The 23,084-nt window shown below is 34.9% G+C and overlaps 2 non-coding genes across 2 annotated transcripts; both read left to right on the forward strand.

The window, feature by feature from the left end:
* The first annotated feature begins 2,918 nt into the window (after positions 1-2,918).
* TRNAL-AAG (transfer RNA leucine (anticodon AAG)) lies at positions 2,919-3,002 on the forward strand. Its single transcript has one exon. It is a non-coding gene; the product is annotated as a tRNA-Leu (tRNA).
* A 2,512-nt stretch (positions 3,003-5,514) lies between these two features.
* Positions 5,515-5,598, forward strand: TRNAL-CAG (transfer RNA leucine (anticodon CAG)). The gene has a single exon. It is a non-coding gene; the product is annotated as a tRNA-Leu (tRNA).
* Positions 5,599-23,084: the final 17,486 nt, after the last annotated feature.

A 23,084-nucleotide genomic window follows, 5' to 3' on the forward strand; every position in this document is an offset into this window, starting at 1 on the left:
GGACCATTAACATATGATTTCATTTAAAGGAAAATGTTAAAAGCGAAAACTTTTCTACTTATGGATGAACAACATAACTTTTATTATTACATGTTTTACTATAAAAATATAATAACTGCGATCTCTCTACAACGTAAGAAAAGATGTGAGCTAGAAATGTAGTATACTTTTAGGTGATATCCTTTATGACACAATCAGGGAAAAAATAGTATGTTTTATTCTACGAAGGCCGATTTTCTAAAAACAAGCCTCACTTTATAGAAGTAACATGAACAAATATAAACTGTTTAGGTGTTCCTCTTGATACCAATATTTTTCTTAGTTTGTCGATCGTGTCAGTGAACACATTTTTTGAGCACGTTATGAAACATGATACCTGCACTCCCTTAAAATATGAATCACGTTTAGCTAGGTAAAAATAAAGAAGAATAAGAGAACTTTTATTTGTCAAATCTGTGTTGTATGTTAAAATTTAGGAATATGGAAGAAGAATCTAGAAACAGTGGAAGTGGTTCCCGTGATTTCTAGTTTCGAAACAACACCAAATTATATGATTATAAAAGACAGTCACTGAAGGGAACTTTCTATTTTTTCTAATTGTCGAGCTAATGTTCATTTGGTTAGTAACCAAGAACGGAACGGAAATCATAATGGAATGACTGATAGAAAGGATTTCTTCCTCGAAATGGACAAAGAAGAGAACCGAAAATCAAGTTTTTTTTAAGTCAGAAACATATCGTTCATTGATTAAGACCATTCTCATAGCTTGCATTTTCGGTAAAGCTTCTTAATCTATCTGCCGTCGTTATTTCCAGCTTTTCAGTTTAAAATAACAATTGGAACTGTTCATTCGTGACGGGGAAAGCATAGTTAAATAGTATGAGACCGAAAACATTCGAAAAAAAGTTATTAAACAAAAGCCATCAGGATGAATAGTGATAACACATGTCTGACTGATCAATGCGACTTGAGAAACATCACGCTTGTTGGACGTTCATTTAAAATTTCAATCGAAATTCAGAAATAAGAAGATGATGGCCATGCGTGAAGGAAGCAGTCTGATTTATCAGGAATTGGTTCCAATTCAACCACTCACACAACACTTTAAATTTTGCCTCATTACCTTCAAAAATTAATTTTTCTAAGGCTAGAATCGAGAAAATCTGCTATTTGTATCGGAAATATCAGTTCCAAGTGTACGAGGAATATGTACTTTGAACGTTTGAAAACGGCCTGCAAAGAAACGATTGCTTTTCTTTGATGCCGTACATTCGACAAGTGGTTTAAAATGAGATCTCGCTATATATGTATATGCAAACGAAATTAAGAAGAGAAATTTGATTGTGACATGTTTCGTTAAAAAATGAAAATTTGGTACTTTTTAGATCGTTCCTAAAAAAGCTGTGCAAGATATATCACATAATTTTAGAAGCTTTTCATTTTGGAGAAAATCAATGATAAAAAAGCTGTTTCCTCATAATATTCTGCGAAGCTTTCTCAGAAACAAAGTTTAACAACAGGTCTCATTTCTCATATGTAACGAGAACAGCAAATAAAACCTGTCTGTCTTGGTGTTCCTCTTAGCACATACATTTGTGTTGTTTGGGTGAATAAACACCTTTTTTTTCTCTAGCGAAAATATGAAGAATAATAGAAAGTTTATGTAGAAATATGCATTTAACGATGATTATGCAGCACAGTAAAGGTTTCATGAGAAATATGGTAAAAATAAGTCACATTCAGTAAGATCGTACATGTTTAACCTATTCGTTTAAACATATGAAAGCACCTTTGAAAATTATCTCAGAAAATGTCCAGTTCGCAACCGTATTATACATTCATACCTTTGACGTTTTAGACAGGTTAATTGAGTTAGTAAACCTAAGTAAATCGGATAAATTTTACAAAGACAAAGTGGAAAGTATAACTTTCCTAATCAACTTTAGTTTGATTTAAAGAACTGTTAAAGAGATGAAAGATCTTATGTTGTTCTTGCTAGAATAGTAAAAGATAATAATTTTGTTTTCGGTTATTATGGAGTATACACACCAGAAATTTATTATAAAATATTATATTTGCATCATATAAACGTCGCGAAATCGAAAAATATAGGAACGCTTTGTTAGGAAGTTTTCATTCGCATTTCTTGAAAATTACGATCATCAATTGACTAAGTCGATTGTTTTATTTTCATTTACGGTAAAGTAACTTACGCTTTCTGTTTGTTCGATACTTTGAGTTTCTATCTGTTGAGGGTCTTATGGTGGTTTTGTCTCTCGTCATGTGTGGTTTAAATGCTAGCTGAGTAGTTTATGGACAGAGCGATGAGATCGGAAAAATTAAAAATATTAAAGAGCCAAAGTTGCAGAAAGAGATGGATAACACGTTCATAACTTTAAAAGGCGCCACCATTCGAAAAAATTAAAAAGTGTGAAAGTGGGTTTTCTCGGGGCACTCCCGTTTCCCCCCACATCAAAATCTTCAGGCATTGGATTTCTAGATCCCAGCCTAGGCAACATTTTTGACAGACACAGAATCGGCCGTTTAATTTGATCTTAATTTGAATGAATTACATTCACGTTCACATCTGCCCAACTTTTTTCTTTTCGGGACAGGTCCCGTCCTTTCTTTCCACTGCTGCCTTTGCCTCCACCCAAATGAACATTTAGTGAGACATTCTCCACCCAAAAAGTCAAGAATAATAACGATAATTAATTTATTAAAATAATAATAATAATAAAAAAAAACCACCACTTAATCTTAATAACAATCCACGAAAGGGGACGAAGAGGAACTACAAAGTTGCTGAACATCCCAGTTGGAGAGAGAATTTTTCTAATTTCTCTCTCTCTAAACTGAACCCCTGCCACGGTAGTTTAGTTTAGTTTAGTAAAATTAAAATTTAAATAAAAAAATACGTCAGGATGGCCGAGCGGTCTAAGGCGCTGCGTTAAGGTCGCAGTCCGGTCTTCCGGGCGTGGGTTCGAATCCCACTCCTGACAGAATCACTGATATTTTGCCTCTTTTCATTCGTACGTTGGCGTGACTCACGTTGTCAAGAAATTTTCCGGTACTTGTATTTTAGGTTGAAAATTGACCGTTAACATATGATTTCATTTAAAGGAAAATGTTAAAAGCGAAAACTTTTCTACTTATGGATGAACAACATAACTTTTATTATTACATGTTTTACTATAAAAATATAATAACTGCGATCTCTACAACGTAAGAAAAGATGTGAGCTAGAAATGTAGTATACTTTTAGGTGATATCCTTTATGACACAATCAGGGAAAAAATAGTATGTTTTATTCTACGAAGGCCGATTTTCTAAAACAAGCCTCACTTTATAGAAGTAACATGAACAAATATAAACTGTTTAGGTGTTCCTCTTGATACCAATATTTTTCTTAGTTTGTCGATCGTGTCAGTGAACACATTTTTTGAGCACGTTATGAAACATGATACCTGCACTCCTTTAAAATATGAATCACGTTTAGCTAGGTAAAAATAAAGAAGAATAAGAGAACTTTTATTTGTCAAATCTGTGTTGTATGTTAAAATTTAGGAATATGGAAGAAGAAACTAGCAACAGTGGAAGTGGTTCCCGTGATTTCTAGTTTCGAAACAACACCAAATTATTGATTATAAAAGACAGTCACGGAAGGGAACTTTCTATTTTTCTAATTGTCGAGCTAAAGTTCATTTGGTTAGTAACCAAGAACGGAACGGAAATCATAATGGAATGACTGATAGAAAGGATTTCTTCCTCGAAATGGACAAAGAAGAGAACCGAGATTCAAGTTTCTTTTAAGTCAGAAACATATCGTTCATTGATTAAGACCATTCTCATAGCTTGCATTTTCGGTAAAGCTTCTTAATCTATCTGCCGTCGTTATTTCCAGTTTTTCAGTTTAAAATAACAATTGGAACTGTTCATTCGTGACGTGGAAAGCATAGTTAAATAGTATGAGACCGAAAACATTCGAAAAAAGTTATTAAACAAAAGCCATCAAGATGAATAGTGATAACACATGTCTGACTGATCAATGCGACTTCAGAAACATCACGCTTGTTGCACGTTCATTTAAAATTTCAATCAAAATTCAGAAATAAGAAGATGATGGCCATGCGTGAAGGAAGCAGTCTGATTTATCAGGAATTGGTTCCAACTCAACCACTCACACAACACTTTAAATTTTGCCTCATTACCTTCAAAATTAATTTTTCTTAGGCTACCTGCTATTTGTATCGGAAATATCAGTTCCAAGTGTACGAGGAATATGTACTTTGGACGTTTGAAAACGGCCTGCAAAGAAACGATTGCTTTTCTTTGATGCCGTACATTCGACAAGTGGTTTAAAATGAGATCTCGCTATATATGTATATGCAAACGAAATTAAGAAGAGAAATTTGATTGTGACATGTTTCGTTCAAAAATGAAAATTTGGTACTTCTCAGATCGTTCCTAAAAAAGCTGTGCAAGATATATCACATAATTTTAGAAGCTTTTCATTTTGGAGAAAATCAATGATAAGAAAGCTGTTTCTTCATAATATTCTGCGAAGCTTTCTCAGAAACAAAGTTTAACAACAGGTCTCATTTCTCATATGTAACGAGAACAGCAAATAAAACCTGTCTGTCTTGGTGTTCCTCTTAGCACATACATTTGTGTTGTTTGGGTGAATAAACACCTTTTTTATCTAGCGAAAATATGAAGAATAATAGAAAGTTTATGTAGAAATATGCATTTAACGATGATTATGCAGCACAGTAAAGGTTTCATGAGAAATATGGTAAAAATAAGTCACATTCAGTAAGATCGTACATGTTTAACCTATTCGTTTAAACATATGAAAGCACCTTTTGAAAATTATCTCAGAAAATGTCCAGTTCGCAACCGTATTATACATTCGTACCTTTGACGTTTTAGACAGGTTAATTGTGTTAGTAAACCTAAGTAAATCGGATAAATTTTACAAAGACAAAGTGGAAAGTATAACTTTCCTAATCAACTTTTAGTTTGATTTAAAGAACTGTTAAAGAGATGAAAGATCTTATGTTGTTCTTGCTAGAATAGTAAAAGATAATAATTTTGTTTTCGGTTATTATGGAGTATACACACCAGAAAATTATTATAAAATATTATATTTGCATCATATAAACGTCGCGAAATCGAAAAATATAGGAACGCTTTGTTAGGAAGTTTTCATTCGCATTTCTTGAAAATTACGATCATCAATTGACTAAGTCGATTCTTTTATTTTCATTTACGGTAAAGTAACTTACGCTTTCTCTTTGTTCGATACTTTGAGTTTCTATCTGTTGAGGGTCTTATGGTGGTTCTCTCGTCATGTGTGGTTTAAATGCTAGCTGAGTAGTTTATGGACAGAGCGATGAGATCGGAAAAATGAAAAATATTAAAGAGCCAAAGATTGAAAAAAAGATGGATAACACGTTCTTAACTTTAAAAGTCGCCACCATTCGAGAAAATGAAAATTTAAATAAAAAATACGTCAGGATGGCCGAGCGGTCTAAGGCGCTGCGTTCAGGTCGCAGTCCGGTTTTCCGGGCGTGGGTTCGAATCCCACTCCTGACAGAATCACTGATATTTTGCCTCTTTTCATTCTTACGTTGACGTGACTCACGTTGTCAAGAAATTTTCCGGTGCTTGTATTTTAGGTTCAAAATGGACCATTAACATAGGATTTCATTTAAAGGAAAATTTTAAAAGCGAAAACTTTTCTTCTTATGGGATGAACAACATAACTTTTATTATTACATGTTTTACTATAAAAATATAATAAGTGCGATCTCTCTACAACGTAAGAAAAGATGTGAGCTAGAAATGTAGTATACTTTTAGGTGATTTCCTTTATGACACAATCAGCGAAAAAATAGTATGTTTTATTCTACGAAGGCCGATTTTCTATAAACAAGCCTCACTTTATAGAAGTAACATGAACAAATATAAACTGTTTAGGTGTTCCTCTTGATACCAATATTTTTCTTAGTTTGTCGATCGTGTCAGTGAACACATTTTTTGAGCACGTTATGAAACATGATACCTGCACTCTTTTAAAATATGAATCACGTTTAGCTAGGTAAAAATAAAGAAGAATAAGAGAACTTTTATTTGTCAAATCTGTGTTGTATGTTAAAATTTAGGAATATGGAAGAAGAAACTAGCAACAGTGGAAGTGGTTAGCGTGATTTCTAGTTTCGAAACAATACCAAATTGTATGATTATAAACAAAAAAGGAAAGCGCCGGTTCTCGTCAACGAGTACAGACGTGTTTTTCGAGCTCCTCATTGCCTTAGTGTAAATTTAACAGCTAAGCCTAGTGAGCGTGTAGTTCTTTTTTTTTTGCTAGATTTTTTATTTTTCCAAGTTGTTTGACGATGTCTTCATCAACCAAGAAGGTCATGGAAGTTATGCGTCGTACAGTTTTTGTGGAAACGACAACTTCAAGCCATGGGGACGTTATCCATTCTGTTATTTCTACGTTTGGTGCTGCTTCGGTCACTGCCGTAGTTCCTCGCCCGGGTGGATATGAGGTAACTTTTGTTCTTCCCGACGATGTGGACCTGGCTATAGATGCTGGTCTAACTGTAAATGGTGTGCACTGTTCGGCTAATGGTGTCACTAAACGTACTATTACTGTGTCATTTATGGACGTACCCGAATATATCGACGATGATATTATTCTAAATAAACTTAAAGATTATGATTGTGAGGTGAAAAGCCCTATTGTGTGGAAGAGGGACCAGGGCATATACTTAGGTATACGCCATGTTCGTGTGTGTTTAGTGAGAAGTGTATCTCTTTGCCGTACGTAGTAAAGTTTTGATCCTTTGGGCAAGGCGGTAATGGTAAAAGTGAAGCATGATCGTCAGTCAAAAGTATGTAATTTATGTTTGGGGCGGATCATCTATATCGAGATTGCCCCCAGTTTATATGCCGACATTGTCATATGCAGGGACACGTCCGTCAACGTTGTCCCAAGCTTGTTGTTCCTCGAACTTCCTCTAGTGACGACGCTGAAGTGGCCACGCCTACTACTTCTCGTGACGCCGCTGAAGTAGACACGGCTGCTCCCTCTCGTGCAGTGCCTCATGATGTTGACACCATTTCTGTTTGTCCACGCGTTGATTCGGAGGTTCCCCTTTCAAAGAAGGCTGCAGCTACCCATCGGGTGGTGGCCGATGTTTCTGCCCGACGATCGACGGTTTCTGGTGGGGCCAGGGAACGGGCAAGTAGTCACCCCTGCTGCAAGTCGCAATTTTGATCGTCACTTCCCGCCACTTCCGGTTAGTGGTGTGAGTACCGCCGGCGATGTGGAGGTGCCTCTTCCTCGTCGTTGGAGGTATGCTAGTGTGGTGGCAATGTCTCCTGGTGACACTTCGAAGAAGGGCAGTGGACGAAAACGGGTGTCGGACGTGCCAATACTACGGATATCTCGGGCGAAGGCGAAGGCGGTGTCGCAGCCTTAAATGTGTTTTTTGTGACAGTTTGTTTGTTTCAGTTCGTGTAAGACTGTCATTTATTGTTATTTGAACTTTGTGCATATTTGCTTAGATCTTTACATTTATTCTTGTTATTTTTGTGTTTGTGACAGTTTCCTTTCAATTCTTGTACCTTTACTTTCTCTTTAGCATGGTACATTTACTAAGGGTGGGAGTTTTGAATTGTAATGGGTTGCGTAATGTTAGTAAGCTGGCTTATTACCTGGATTACTTTGTTACTAATTTTGATGTTGTTTGTTTACAGGAAACGTTTTTCACTGATAATTTTTTATGATGTCGTTCTGAAATTTTGGCCAGGTGTAGTTTTTTTTAATAATTCTACTTCTGGCCGACAAGGGGTTGCCATCTTGATAAAGCAGTTTTTTGTGTGATAATGTTACATTCGTTTCTTCTGATGGGGTGGGTAGGGTTCTGACAGTCAAATTCAGTTTCGAGTCTTTGTCTTATCTGTTATCATCTGTGTACGCTCCTCGCGATATCTCCGAGCGACGGGAATTTTTCCAAAACTTGGAGTATTGTTTGGATGGTTGCACGGGATTGCTTGTTGTGGGAGATTTTAATTGTGTGGTGGATGTGGCACGCGATCGATTTCCGGTCCGTTTCTACCGTGACGCCAGCCGTTCGGCTTTTGTCCAGTTTCTTAATAGGTTTGATTTGCTTGATGCGCATTCACTCATATCGCCGACTACACCTGGTTTCACATGGAAGCGTTTTGTTAATGGTGAGATGATGTCGTCTCGTATTGACAGGGTTTTGCTTTCTTCTACCTTGCAGGGGACTGTCCAACGTTTCCGTACGTTGTGGTTTCCTGCTACAGATCACGCTTTATTGGGCTTCGACCTTACTCTGCGACCAATTGTCAGAGGACCTAATTTCTGGCACTTCAATAACCAGTTATTGAGGGATGCCGAATATGTGAAAGCCATTAAGCTGTTGATCGCCAGAAGTCGTAGTTGGTCAGTCTATGGGACTGATAAAATTAAATGGTATGAACAATTGAAATGCGCGTTCCGTTTACTTACCGAGCGTTATTCGATTCTTCGTGCGCGGGCATCCCGTTCTCGCAAATGTCAGCTTGAGTCGTCCATCAATCGTGAGCTTCGAAAACTGTCCCGTTTCCCTGGTAGGTCTAAGGTCAAATTGTATGAACTTGAAGATGCATTGGAGACTTTGGATCACGATACCATAGAGGGGCGAGGATTCGATCTCATATTCGTTGGTTTGAGGAGGGTGAGAGATCTACGTCTTACTTTCTTCGTATGGAAAAGGTCCGTCAAAGCAGAATTGAGTTTCGATCCATGCTCACTGATAGGGGTGTGGAGGTGTCCGGTGTGGAAGATATCGCTGCTGTTTTACATCAGTATTATTCCGCACTGTACTCTAAGGATATCGTTCTGCAGGCAGACATAGATTTAGTTCTCTCATTTGTTGATCGAACTCTTTCCAGTGAACAAGCTAATATTTGTGATGCTCCATTCACGGTTCCGGAAGTTATCGCTGCTTTAGACAGTTTACCGCTGGGCAAATCTCCTGGTTTGGATGGTTTTACCTCCGAATTTTTCAAATATTTTCTCCCTCTTTTTGTTGACGACTTTTTATCTGTCTTGTCTCAACTGTTCCACTCTCCACAGTTGCTCCGTACAATGTGTTCTGGGGTAATTGTTCCTATCCCGAAAGGAGGGGATCGACGGTTGGCGGCTAACAGCCGGCCTTTGACATTGCTTTGTACTGACTATAAGCTTTTGGCCAAAGTGCTGGCTCGTCGCCTTTCGTCTGTGATCTCCAGTTTAGTTTCAGATGACCAATCCGGGTGTATACCTGGACGGGACGTTGCTGATACTCCGTTAACACTCGTTTTGTTATTGCAGTCTTTAGCACGTACCGGCCAGGGTGGAATCTTTTTTGAAGCTCGATCAGATGCAAGCCTTTGATCGGGTGGCCTATGACTATCTATTTCAACTTCTTCTGCGTATGGGTTTTGGTTCTACTTTTGTTCATTGGGTTCGTCTTTGCTATACTTCTATTTCTAGTTGTGTAAAGTTTAATGGATTTCTCACTAATGATTTTGCTATTACTCGGGGTATTCGTCAAGGATGCCCCATGTCTGCTCTACTTTACGTTCTCAGTGTCGAACCGTTACGAAATATGTTAGTCCATAATGTACATATTACTGGTATTGGTGGTGATGTGCTACTCACCACGCCTTCACTTACTTATCAGCATGCTGATGATACCACCTTAACCTTACGAGACGCCGAATCTTTGCCGCATGTGTTGGATGTCTGCCAAACTTTTGGCAAAGCTACTGGTGGGAAGATCAACTGGACCAAGAGTCAGGGTTTGTGGGTTGGGTGTTTGGCCTCTTCTGCAGACTTCGTCCTTGGTGAGTTGAGAATTTCCCAGGATCCTATTCGGATTTTGGGAATAGTTTTCCACTCTAATTTCGATGTCATGCTGCAAGATACGTGGCAGGGTGTATTGCGCAGGGTATCTCGTGTCTTGGTGTCGTGGCGATTTCGTTCTTTGTCGCTAAAGGGTAAATCTCTTGTGGTGAACTCCTTGGTGGCATCGGTGTTATGGTACCCGTTGAATATACTCCCGTTGCCAAGACAGTTTGAGGCTAGATTTCGCAAATGTATACTGGATTTTATTTGGCGGGGAGGTATACATAAAGTGGCATACGGTATTCTGATTCGGAGTTATGATTGTGGAGGTATCAACTTGGTTGATGTTAACACTCGTAAACTCGCATTCCGTTTGAAGTTGTTGCAGCGTTGTTTGGATGCTTCTTGTCCTTCCACCTTGCGACAACTTCTTTCTGGATTTTTTTCTTGTTATGGTAATCTCTCTTTAAGCTTTCGGATTCTTCAATGCCGTATTTTGCCACGTTTTGTGAAATCGTTACCTTTCTATATTCAGGAAATGTTTCATGCCTGGAAGGTTCTTCTTGGGGATAAAGGGATTGTCCCAGCTCCTCTTTCCCCAAATTTTGATGAACCTTTGTTTTTCAATCCGGCTATTGTTGATGTTCGCCACCGAACATTTCATTTTCCTGAATTTATTAACGCAGGTTTGGTTCAGGTCCGCCATTTAATGTACGAGGTGCTCCCTGCTTTTCTTCCGGTGGGGCAGTGATTGAAATGTGTACGGACGCTGACCCGTTGGCCAATGCCCGCACAATTTTTCACATTTTCATATGCTCAAGGAGGCGTTGCCTGTGGAGTGGTTGCCGATTTTGTCTACCCAGCCGGCTCCTCTTCCGTCGTCCACATGTGTTGTGGATTTATATTTTCTGGACCACTCCGATAATCGAGTTCATTTTCAAGGTTTATCTGTGCGGCAACTGGTGGGATATTTACAGTTTTCACTCGCTACTAATTTCCCTGCTCCATTCTACTGGGGGATATTGTTCCTCCTGGAGACTGGAAACGCATTCGTAAAAAAACGCTTATTCTTCTTTTGTGGGTTTTTTTGTTTGTGATGTGGATTATTTACTCTGGTTGCGGGCGATTACCACAAATGTCAAGCTGATACATATGGACAGACATCCCACAGGGTTGTGCACTTTCTGTTCCCAGGCGCCGGAAACCATAGACCATCTGTTTTTCCAATGTCCTTTTGTACAGCCCTTGTGGTCATATGTATATAAATTATTGGCATTTTATTTTGGATGTCCCATATCAAACTGGGTATGGAGGAGATGCCTCTTAGTGGGATCTCATCCTTCGTTACCCAGGAGATGCTGGAACATATTCCGTTTAATTACAAGTTTGGCACGTCAGTTTATATGTTCTGCTCGTTCAGTTTCTTTGGCACGAAATCGCGTCATTCATTTAATTTCCATGTTTAAAGTGCGTGTACGGAGACATATATATCTTCATTATCATAGATCTTTGTTACATAACTCATTAAATGTTTTTTATTCTGTGTATTCTTATGTTGGTAGCTTGGTAACCCAAGGTGCCCAAGGTTATTTCTTGTGTACGTTGTTAAGATAAGTTGTTATTTCATTATATTTTTGTTACCAATGCAAGATCCATTGATTTCTTGTTTGTTAATGTTCATTATAATGTTTGTTGGATTACCTGCTGTTCCAATTACCTCTTTTATTTCTTTTTCCTTAATTTTATTAACTTTGTGGTAATTTTCAGCATGGTAATCTATAGAGTTATTGTTACATGCTAATTCATTAACTTGTGTTTTATTTGTTGTATTTCTGTGTATACCCCCTCGTTGAGGTGGGATAAATAAAGAGAAAAAAAAAAAAAAAGCTGCGTTCAGGTCGCAGTCCGGTCTTCCGGGCGTGGGTTCGAATCCCACTCCTGACAGAATCGCTGATATTTTGCCTCTTTTCATTCGTACGTTGACGTGACTCACGTTGTCAAGAAATTTTCCGGTACTTGTATTTTAGGTTCAAAATGGACCATTAACATATGATTTCATTTAAAGGAAAATGTTAAAAGCGAAAACTTTTCTACTTATGGATGAACAACATAACTTTTATTATTACATGTTTTACTATAAAAATATAATAACTGCGATCTCTCTACAACGTAAGAAAAGATGTGAGCTAGAAATGTAGTATACTTTTAGGTGATATCCTTTATGACACAATCAGGGAAAAAATAGTATGTTTTATTCTACGAAGGCCGATTTTCTAAAAACAAGCCTCACTTTATAGAAGTAACATGAACAAATATAAACTGTTTAGGTGTTCCTCTTGATACCAATATTTTTCTTAGTTTGTCGATCGTGTCAGTGAACACATTTTTTGAGCACGTTATGAAACATGATACCTGCACTCCCTTAAAATATGAATCACGTTTAGCTAGGTAAAAATAAAGAAGAATAAGAGAACTTTTATTTGTCAAATCTGTGTTGTATGTTAAAATTTAGGAATATGGAAGAAGAAACTAGCAACAGTGGAAGTGGTTCCCGTGATTTCTAGTTTCGAAACAACACCAAATTATTGATTATAAAAGACAGTCACGGAAGGGAACTTTCTATTTTTCTAATTGTCGAGCTAAAGTTCATTTGGTTAGTAACCAAGAACGGAACGGAAATCATAATGGAATAACTGATAGAAAGGATTTCTTCCTCGGAATGGACAAAGAAGAGAACCGAGATTCAAGTTTCTTTTAAGTCAGAAACATATCGTTCATTGATTAAGACCATTTTCATAGCTTGCATTTTCGGTAAAGCTTCTTAATCTATCTGCCGTCGTTATTTCCAGTTTTTCAGTTTAAAATAACAATTGGAACTGTTCATTCGTGACGTGGAAAGCATAGTTAAATAGTATGAGACCGAAAACATTCGAAAAAAGTTATTAAACAAAAGCCATCAAGATGAATAGTGATAACACATGTCTGACTGATCAATGCGACTTCAGAAACATCACGCTTGTTGCACGTTCATTTAAAATTTCAATCAAAATTCAGAAATAAGAAGATGATGGCCATGCGTGAAGGAAGCAGTCTGATTTATCAGGAATTGGTTCCAACTCAACCACTCACACAACACTTTAAATTTTGCCTCATTACCTTCAAAATTAATTTTTCTTAGGCTACCTGCTATTTGTATCGTAAATATCAGTTCCAAGTGTACGAGGAATATGTACTTTGGACGTTTGAAAACGGCCTGCAAAGAAACGATTGCTTTTCTTTGATGCCGTACATTCGACAAGTGGTTTAAAATGAGATCTCGCTATATATGTATATGCAAACGAAATTAAGAAGAGAAATTTGATTGTGACATGTTTCGTTAAAAAATGAAAATTTGGTACTTCTCAGATCGTTCCTAAAAAAGCTGTGCAAGATATATCACATAATTTTAGAAGCTTTTCATTTTGGAGAAAATCAATGATAAAAAAGCTGTTTCCTCATAATATTCTGCGAAGCTTTCTCAGAAACAAAGTTTAACAACAGGTCTCATTTCTCATATGTAACGAGAACAGCAAATAAAACCTGTCTGTCTTGGTGTTTTTCTTAGCACATACAATTGTGTTGTTTGGGTGAATAAACACCTTTTTTATCTAGCGAAAATATGAAGAATAAGAGAACGTTTATGTTGAAATATGCATTTAACGATGATTATGCAGCACAGCAAAGGCTTTATGAGAAATATGGTAAAAATAAGTCACTTTCAGTGATCGTACATGTTTAAAACATTCGTTTAAACATATGAAAGCACCTTTTGAAAATTATCTCAGAAAATGTCCAGTTCGCAACCGTATTATACATTCATACCTTTGACGTTTTAGACAGGTTAATTGAGTTAGTAAACCTAAGTAAATCGGATAAATTTTTACAAAAGACAAAGTGGAAAGTATAACTTTCCTAATCAACTTTTAGTTTGATTTAAAGAACTGTTAAAGAGATGAAAGATCTTATGTTGTTCTTGCTAGAATAGTAAAAGATAATAATTTTGTTTTCGGTTATTATGGAGTATACACACCAGAAATTTATTATAAAATATTATATTTGCATCATATAAACGTCGCGAAATCGAAAAATATAGGAACGCTTTGTTAGGAAGTTTTCATTCGCATTTCTTGAAAATTACGATCATCAATTGACTAAGTCGATTGTTTTATTTTCATTTACGGTAAAGTAACTAACGCTTTCTGTTTGTTCGATACTTTGAGTTTCTATCTGTTGAGGGTCTTATGGTGGTTTTGTCTCTCGTCATATGTGGTTTAAATGCTAGCTGAGTAGTTTATGGACAGAGCGATGAGATCGGAAAAATTAAAAATATTAAAGAGCCAAAGTTGCAGAAAGAGATGGATAACACGTTCTTAACTTTAAAAGGCGCCACCATTCGAAAAAATGAAAATTTAAATCAAAAACTTGGATTTCTAGATCAGGATGGCCGAGTTCGGTCTAAGGCGCTGCGAACATTTAGTGAGACATTCTCAGGTCGCAGATCCGGTGGCCGAGCGGTCTAAGGCGCTGCGTTCGTGGGTTTTTCGGGAATCCCACTCCTGACAGAATCACTGATATTTTGCCTCTTTTCATTCTTACGTTGACGTGACTCACGTTGTCAAGAAATTTTCCGGTACTTGTATTTTAGGTTCAAAATGGACCATTAACATAGGATTTCATTTAAAGGAAAATTTTAAAAGCGAAAACTTTTCTTCTTATGGGATGAACAACATAACTTTTATTATTACATGTTTTACTATAAAAATATAATAACTGCGATCTCTCTAAACGTAAGAAAAGATGTGAGCTAGAAATGTAGTATACTTTTAGGTGATATCCTTTATGACAAAATCAGCGAAAAAATAGTATGTTTTATTCTACGAAGGCCGATTTTCTAAAAACAAGCCTCACTTTATAGAAGTAACATGAACAAATATAAACTGTTTAGGTGTTCCTCTTGATACCAATATTTTTCTTAGTTTGTCGATTGTGTCAGTAAACACATTTTTTGAGCACGTTATGAAACATGATACCTGCACGCTCTTAAAATATGAATCACGTTTAGCTAGGTAAAAATAAAGAAGAATAAGAGAACTTTCATGTGTCAAATCTGTGTTGTATGTTAAAATTTAGGAATATGGAAGAAGAAACTAGCAACAGTGGAAGTGGTTTGCGTGATTTCTAGTTGCGAAACAATACCAAATTGTATGATTATAAAAGACAGTCACTGAAGGGAACTTTCTATTTTTTCTAATTGTCGAGCTAAAGTTCATTTGGTTAGTAACCAAGAACGGAACGGAAATCATAATGGAATGACTGATAGAAAGGATTTCTTCCTCGAAATAGACAAAGAACAGAACCGAAAATTAAGTTTCTTTTAAGTCAGAAACATATCGTTCATTAATTAAGACCATTGTCATAGCTTGAATTTTCGGTAAAGCTTCTTAATCTATCTGCTCGTTATTTCCAGCTTTTCAGTTTAAAATAACAATTTTAACTGTTCATTCGTGACGGGGAAAGCATAGTTAAATAGTATGAGACCGAAAACATTCGATAAAAGTTATTAAACAAAAGCCATCAGAATGATTAGTGATAACACATGTCTGACTGATCAAGGCGACTTCAGAAACATCACGCTTGTTGCACGTTCATTTATAATTTCAATCAAAATTCAGAAATAAGAAGATGATGGCCATGCTTTAAGGAAACAGTCTGATTTATCAGGAATTGGTTCCAACTCAACCACTCACACAACACTTTAAATTTTGCCTCATTACCTTCAAAATTAATTTTTCTAAGGCTAGAATCGAGAAAACCTGCTATTTCTATCGGAAATATCAGTTCCAAGTGCACGAGGAGTATGTACTTTGGAAGTTTGAAAACGGTCTGCGAAGAAACGATTGCGTTTCTTTGATACCGTACATTCGACAAGTGGTTTAATATGAGATCTCGCAATATATGTATATGCAAACGAAATTAAGAAGAGAAATTTGATTGTGACATGTTTCGTTAAAAAATGAAAATTTGGTACTTCTCATATCGTTCCTACAAATGCTGTGCAATATATATCACATAATTTTAGAAGCTTTTCATTTTGGAGAAAATCAATGATAAAAAAGCTCTTTCCTGATAATATTCTGCGAAGTTTTTCAGAAACATAGTTTAACAACAGGTCTCATTTCTCATATGTAACGAAAACAGCAATTAAAACCTGTCTGTCTTGGTGTTCCTTTTAGCACATACATTTGTGGTTTGTTATATAACAACCTCTAATACATACAAAAGGTAATAGGTTTTTGTTAAGATGTCTTCTATGTCATGTTGCTCGGCAAGAAAAGTATATTTGTTATACTTTTATACTAAAATAGGTTCAAAATATCAGTAATAACATAGTCCTGTTGCAGAGATGGACTGGACGTGTTTTGAGGGGCCACACCACTTTATTATGAGTTGGGGCCCATACCAACCTGCAAGCACTGAGAGTCATGTATAACCTATACACTTCATACAAGGGTGCCCATATACCTTGGGACAGTGGCTATTCTACCTCTGTCACATAAAAATATTGTGATCTAATAACCTGAGCATAACTGGGTACTTTCATTCATATAACAATACTTAATACATAGAAAACCCAGTGTGTTTTGGTAATGGTGCTTTCTTGCAATAGCTTTTGTTATGTTGCCTCGTAACAAAAGTATAGATTAATATTGTACTGTAAATATAAAATTAAATATATGAATAACAAAACTGGAAAATATTTAATTTTTTAATTTAAAGCCTGCACTGATTAAAGAACTTCATTTTTTATCAAAATCACTTGTGACATAACAGCAAATACCTTCATTCAGAAATTATTTAAGTTTAAAATAAGATAGGGGTTGTCCATCAAGGTTGTTGGTGTCAACCTACAAAGCCCACACTTTACTCATGGCCAGCTTTATGTTGGATGTTGGTGTAAGAACCTCTAGCTCTTGGCAACAGAAGATAAAACAACTAATATTAACCTAATAACATGATGAAATTACTTCTGGTAGTTTTTAATGTAAAAAAAAACAAACTATTTTTTGTTGTAATTAATGTTTGTGTTGTTGTCTCCAAATAGTACAACATATACATACATATATATAATACTGAATACAACAAGCATGCTGAATTAAAATTACACTAATATCTTAAGATATTTGTCTTTGAAATAAATTCATATTTAATTTATATTTTTCAGGCAATAGTTTCTACACCATGACAAAATAATTCATAGAAATATTATAAGTGATAACATTTAATGTGGGGAAGATTGGACCATAAAACGAGGATAGTTTTTAGACATATGATGTCTTTTGTGAACACGAGCATTTCTAAGTATTTTAGGTTGTTTGTAACAGTTTCCTCTTAGTGTAGATTACTTGACAATATATGTACGTTATGAAGATGTTCAAACATCACATAATATCAGTGGTTTACTTGATTATTTACATAAAAAGCATAAAATATGTACATGTAAGTACAAATGTTTCCAATTCTCATGTTCAATGCATCTTCAATGATTTCTAAGAGAATGTATCCATGCTTTTCTTTTATTTATCTTTACAAATTAGTGTCATATTTCATATTTTTATTTTATTCTATGGTTGTTTATTTCTTCATTTTTACCTCAATATCAAATTTGAAAACTGTAATTGAGAAAGAATACCCAATGAAAAATAGTCTTTTTCTGGCTGTATAAAGCACTGAATATTTTTTAAATATTAATTTGAATTTTTCTATAAACTTAAAATGTAATGAAAGAAGTCCAACTATGTAACACAGCTACTTATTGTGCTCTTAAAGAACGGCCCAGCATGGCAAGCGTGTTAAGGCATGCGACTCGTAATCCGAGGGTCACGGGTTCGCATCCCCATCGCACCAAACATGCTCGCCCTTTCAGCCGTGGGGGGTGTTATAATGTGACGGTAAATCCCACTATTCGTTGGTAAAAGAGTAGCCCAACAGTTGGCGGTGGGTGGTGATGACTAGCTGCCTTCCCTCTAGTCTTACACTGCAAAATTAAAGACGGCTAGCACAGATAGCCCTTGAGTAGCTTTGTGCGAAATTCAAAAACAAACAAACCTAATGAATAAGATTATAACTTGACATAAAAGACAGGTTTTATGTATACGTATTAACAATAGTACAGTCTATTTCAAATTATCTACTAGCCCACTTTGTTGCAAGAAATTATCATAAATTATTTTCTGATTTAATACCTAAATGTTTACAAACATATGATCCATGTGAATAAAGAAAAGGAAATCTGTGGCAAATCGACTGCAAAAAAGGAAATAATTTCATTTTCAGACCGTATTTTTAAGTGTTGGGTTTAGGTAATTGGTAATTATAAAACAAATTGTTTATTTGGTTTGACTTGATGTTTTTGTTAAGACCAGCAGCTTCAGAAAAATACTTCATTAAAAACTATTTGTTCTTGAACAAAGAAAGAAACACATAAATATATCAGGTTTCTAGCAACTTTTGTTAAACCCCTATATATAAATAGTAACATGTTAGGTAATTCACTCATGGTGTTCAGCTACTGTAAAGTTATATTTTTGGAGATATTTAGACAGTATTATGGAATATTATTCAAAGATTTGTACATTCCAATGTCATGGTTGTCAAGTGACAGGGATTCAGTGATAGTGCATGAAACAGATAGTATTTTTGTATTTTGTAAGTAAGGTGTATTCTATCTCTGTAATGTTAGTGTCATTAACAGTATTGGTTAAAATGTTTAACATGTATAATTGTTTTCATTATATACATACATGTATATTTTATTATCAGAATTATTATGTTGGTAAGTTAGGTTATTGATTCAGTCATCAAGTCACACTCCTTTTTCAGGTACTTGATTTAATATTAATAAATGGGAAACCAAACACTGAGAATAAAGATAACCTGTCTACAGGTTTTCAAGACTTCCTGGACAGGTGTCTGAAGGTGGATGTAGATAAAAGATACACTGCCTCTGAACTCTTAAAAGTATGGTATAAATTACTGTTATTTTACAAGGCTGTTTTGGTTTGCTTTGAATCTATTATCTTCATAACCTACATCAAAAAAGCAGTACCATTAAGTGTAAGGATTCATTTTCATTCTTGGCTATTCCTTGCATGATGTGAAAACTTCAACTTATTATGGCACCACCTCACAGTTTTATATTTATTTATTTTGTAATATCATAATTCCATATATCAACTTTTACTCTGCAAAAAATGTTTATATGCATTTAGATCCATCCATTCCAATTTACAGTACTGTAGTACAAAAGTGTTATGACAAAGTCAAAAATCAAATTTCAGATTACTTTCAAAGAACAGTTGAAGATAAATCACAGGTAGAACATCAATATTTTATTATTCTTCACATTTAGTGCAACAGGAATTAAGTAACTATGCTTGAATTCAGCAAACAATGAATATTTTCTGTGTCCCCCTTTTTCCTTAATAACCATGAAAGGTCTTTCAGGCATTGTTGAGTGATGTGTAATCATGGTGTCCTTTGGGATTTTACTCGGTGTCGGTGCACATAGGCCTTACATTGCTTTGTGCAAAATTCAAAACAAAAATACTCAATGTCTCGAATACACATGCACAAAGTTGCATTGGAAGTACCTTTTCATATGTCAAGTTTATAATCTGTCAAATCCTGGATCTGTTTAATTGGGTTGAAATAGGGATTCTGTGGGAACTGTTGTTTCATTTGAATAGCCTCAGCAGCTTGTTTCTCAGGTAAGTAATTTCTACATATGTTGGTTGAGTGTTTTTGGTCATTATGTTCTTGGTAGTAGAATTCATTACCAATAATTTGGTCTGATATTCCATCTATTTTGCAGAAATCTCCTGTCACCTCAGCTAAAAACATTCTCAAACCATGAAACTGTCTCTACCATGCTTTATCACAAGTGCTATGCATTGAAATAAGTATCCTTCACCTTTCTTCTGCTGGACAAGAACGTACACTTTGAACCAACTATTTCAAACTTTGACTCATCCATCCATATCACTTCTTTTCAGTTATGAGCAGTCCAGTTTCTTGTCAATATTTGGAAAACAAAGTAAAAGTGTTTTTTTTAACTCCAACACAATCAAATATTCCATTATCATTGACTCTTCTTGATACTGTAGATGTGGACAATTTTACTTCATTTGGTACATGGTCATTTATCTCAAGCTTGAGACCAGTGACAGTCTTCCTTCTGTTCAGAATGTTGCATAAACAAAGGTACTTAACACCAATATCATTGAACCTAGATGTTCTGTTTCTTCCTTTAGTATTTTCAAAGTTATCTGTATTGTTTTCATGATCTAGGGTGTACTTGATAGTGTTTGGGAAACATTTCAAGTCTACAGCAGTTAAATGGAGAGTTCAGCTACAATCACATGAAAGTTTTATGCAAACTCTCTGCTCTACTGACAATTCTCTCCTCTTTTTGGACTGCAGAATGACAAGATAACATCACATATGTTATTACTGTTTTTATCAAGATTTATTTGTGGATTGCTATTAAACTGATTCCTTTTAGCATATACTGGTACAATAAGCTAGCTTCTTTCTACATAGTTAAGACATGCAGTATCATGACACTTATTTCAGGCCCTAAATTTGACCACTATGTTCCTTCAAACAGAACAATTATGACTTACCCATGGTACAAGTATAGGGAATTCTAAAAAAATAAGTGTTCTCACCCTGGTTCATTTAATTGTTAAAAGTGATCAGTGAGTCATTACCATGGTGATGAAATTTTGAATCAGTAATGGCATGGAAGAATTAGCTCATAAAATAGAAAGAATGATAAAATATTCCTTTGTCCTAACACTTTCACACAGTACTGTATACAAGGACTAATTTAACAAAATGTATGTGATGTAGAATAAGAAATGTTTTTTATTTTTCACACAGCATCTGTTAATGGAAGTAACAGATCAATGTGAACACTACAACCCATTACAGTGATAACCAAATATACATTTAAAATCATTAATAGCTCAAAAACCAAATATCCCAGTATACATGTTGAAATATGCAAGTTACGAAGACTGGCATTATTCTAGGACAAGAAAATTTAACAGATTATGTTTGTTAGATTTTTCCAAGAGCAGTAGTATATTGAGTGCCATAATTTCCTATAATTCAGCTTCATAGATTTTCAAAATAATATCCATTTCCTCTACCATGTAAGAATATTATTATGAATTAGGAAGAAACAAAACATCTTCTTAGATCAAATTATTATTTTATTTATCACAATGAACATTTTTTTATTATATTTGTTAAAAAATGAATAAAAGGAACATTGATGTCAAACAGATATGCATTCTGATTTATCCTGATATTTTTGTGAAATCTATGTCTTTTAGTCTCAAAACCGTGTGTTACGGTGTTACATATTGCAAGTTCAATTTGCAGTCTGAGAGTAGTGGGTTTGAATCCTTGTGCAACCAAAAATGCTTGTTCTTTCAGCCAAGGGGTGTTATAATATTATAATCTTTTGTGGGAATACAGTTACCACTACATACCTTAAAGTAAAAAGCAAATAAATAGAATCCACCCTAATATTTCTACTAATTATTCTTCCAACCTTCAACCTTCAAAAAAAAAACAACAACATGGAAATGTACACCCAACCACATTTGTGTGTGATCTTTTTTTATTATTCAGGCTGCTGACTAGATTGACATCACTTTTTGGATTTTAACTGACAGATGGGATATACTGAACACATTTCTGTTCTATTCCATTATGACAATAAGTTAGCAACATGGACTGTTAACGACAATGCAATATTGATATATATATATTTGGGAAATATCTAAGATTTCATAGTAAAGCACATAGGTATACAAATAGAAGTCATACAAAAATAAAACCAATATGTAAGTGGTACACACACACTTATCATATTGTTATTAGTACCATGTTACACATACACATGAATAATGGAGATTTACAGTGTTTTTTATTATTTATGTGCAGGGAAATTATTAAATCTTGAGTAACTTTACTGTAAGAGGTAAAAGTTAACACTCTTAATTGTTTCACCTATGTAGGTGCAATTTATACAGTAAAGACACGTTTACCCCTACGTGTAAACATTTTCAGTTTTTTTCATAATCTTCTTCATAGTTTTTCGTATTATTTGAAAAAACAACAGAATAAACATTTTTATGTGCTTTTTTTGTTAACATACCATAACTAAATATTTATAGTTATCATAAAAGTGCATGAATAAAAAATTTTCATACTTAAAATTAAACATCAGAAATATATTCCTGGACACAAGTATGAAAATTACATGATTATATATTTATAGGTTTAAGTTATCACAGAAGGAGTGTTATATTTATAAATTAATTTAAGGTGCTGATATATTTACATTCAGCCCACTTACGTTTTAATCATAATATATATGTAATTATCATCATATTTTAAACTTTTTGTTAGTTTGTATAATAAAAAATAAAACTGTTTATGACATTGTCAGTTCATCACTAGATTGATTTATAATATCTACAAACTAAAAGGTAAAATAATGTATCTATGATTCACTCTGTTCCTCTGGTTGTAATGCTAAAATCAGGGGGTTCAGTTCCATTTGGTGCACACAACAGATAACCTGATGTGGCTTTACTATACGAAAACACACAGTTATTCAATCACTAACCCTTTCTCAACTCTACAGTTAATCTTTCTCCAAAGATTAAAATATATATTTCAGTATTTACAACACTTTGAAACAAGAAATTTCACAATTTTATAAGGTTTGGTTAAAATAATAGACAGGCAAACAACTAATTATTAGCACAAAAGAATTTTATTGGTGGTGGAATATATTACATGTTTCCAGAAAACATTGGTCTGTTTTCTTAAGAAACAGTAGACCTATGTTCAGTACTTTCTACCATCAGTAAAACACTTCTTTGTTTATAAATCGTTGTTTCTCTATCTACTGTTATATATGCATAATGTGTTTCCCAATTCATGTATTTGTTTAAAATGTTATTGATCATCTTAAGGTATTATTCAATATTTCCTACCAGTGGTCATTTTCAGTTACAGTTTAATGCCTTTGCTATTTCTATTAAACCTGATTTTT

The sequence above is a fragment of the Tachypleus tridentatus genome, chromosome 4 (genome assembly GCF_004210375.1).
Source record: "Tachypleus tridentatus isolate NWPU-2018 chromosome 4, ASM421037v1, whole genome shotgun sequence".
Taxonomy (NCBI): domain Eukaryota; kingdom Metazoa; phylum Arthropoda; class Merostomata; order Xiphosura; family Limulidae; genus Tachypleus; species Tachypleus tridentatus.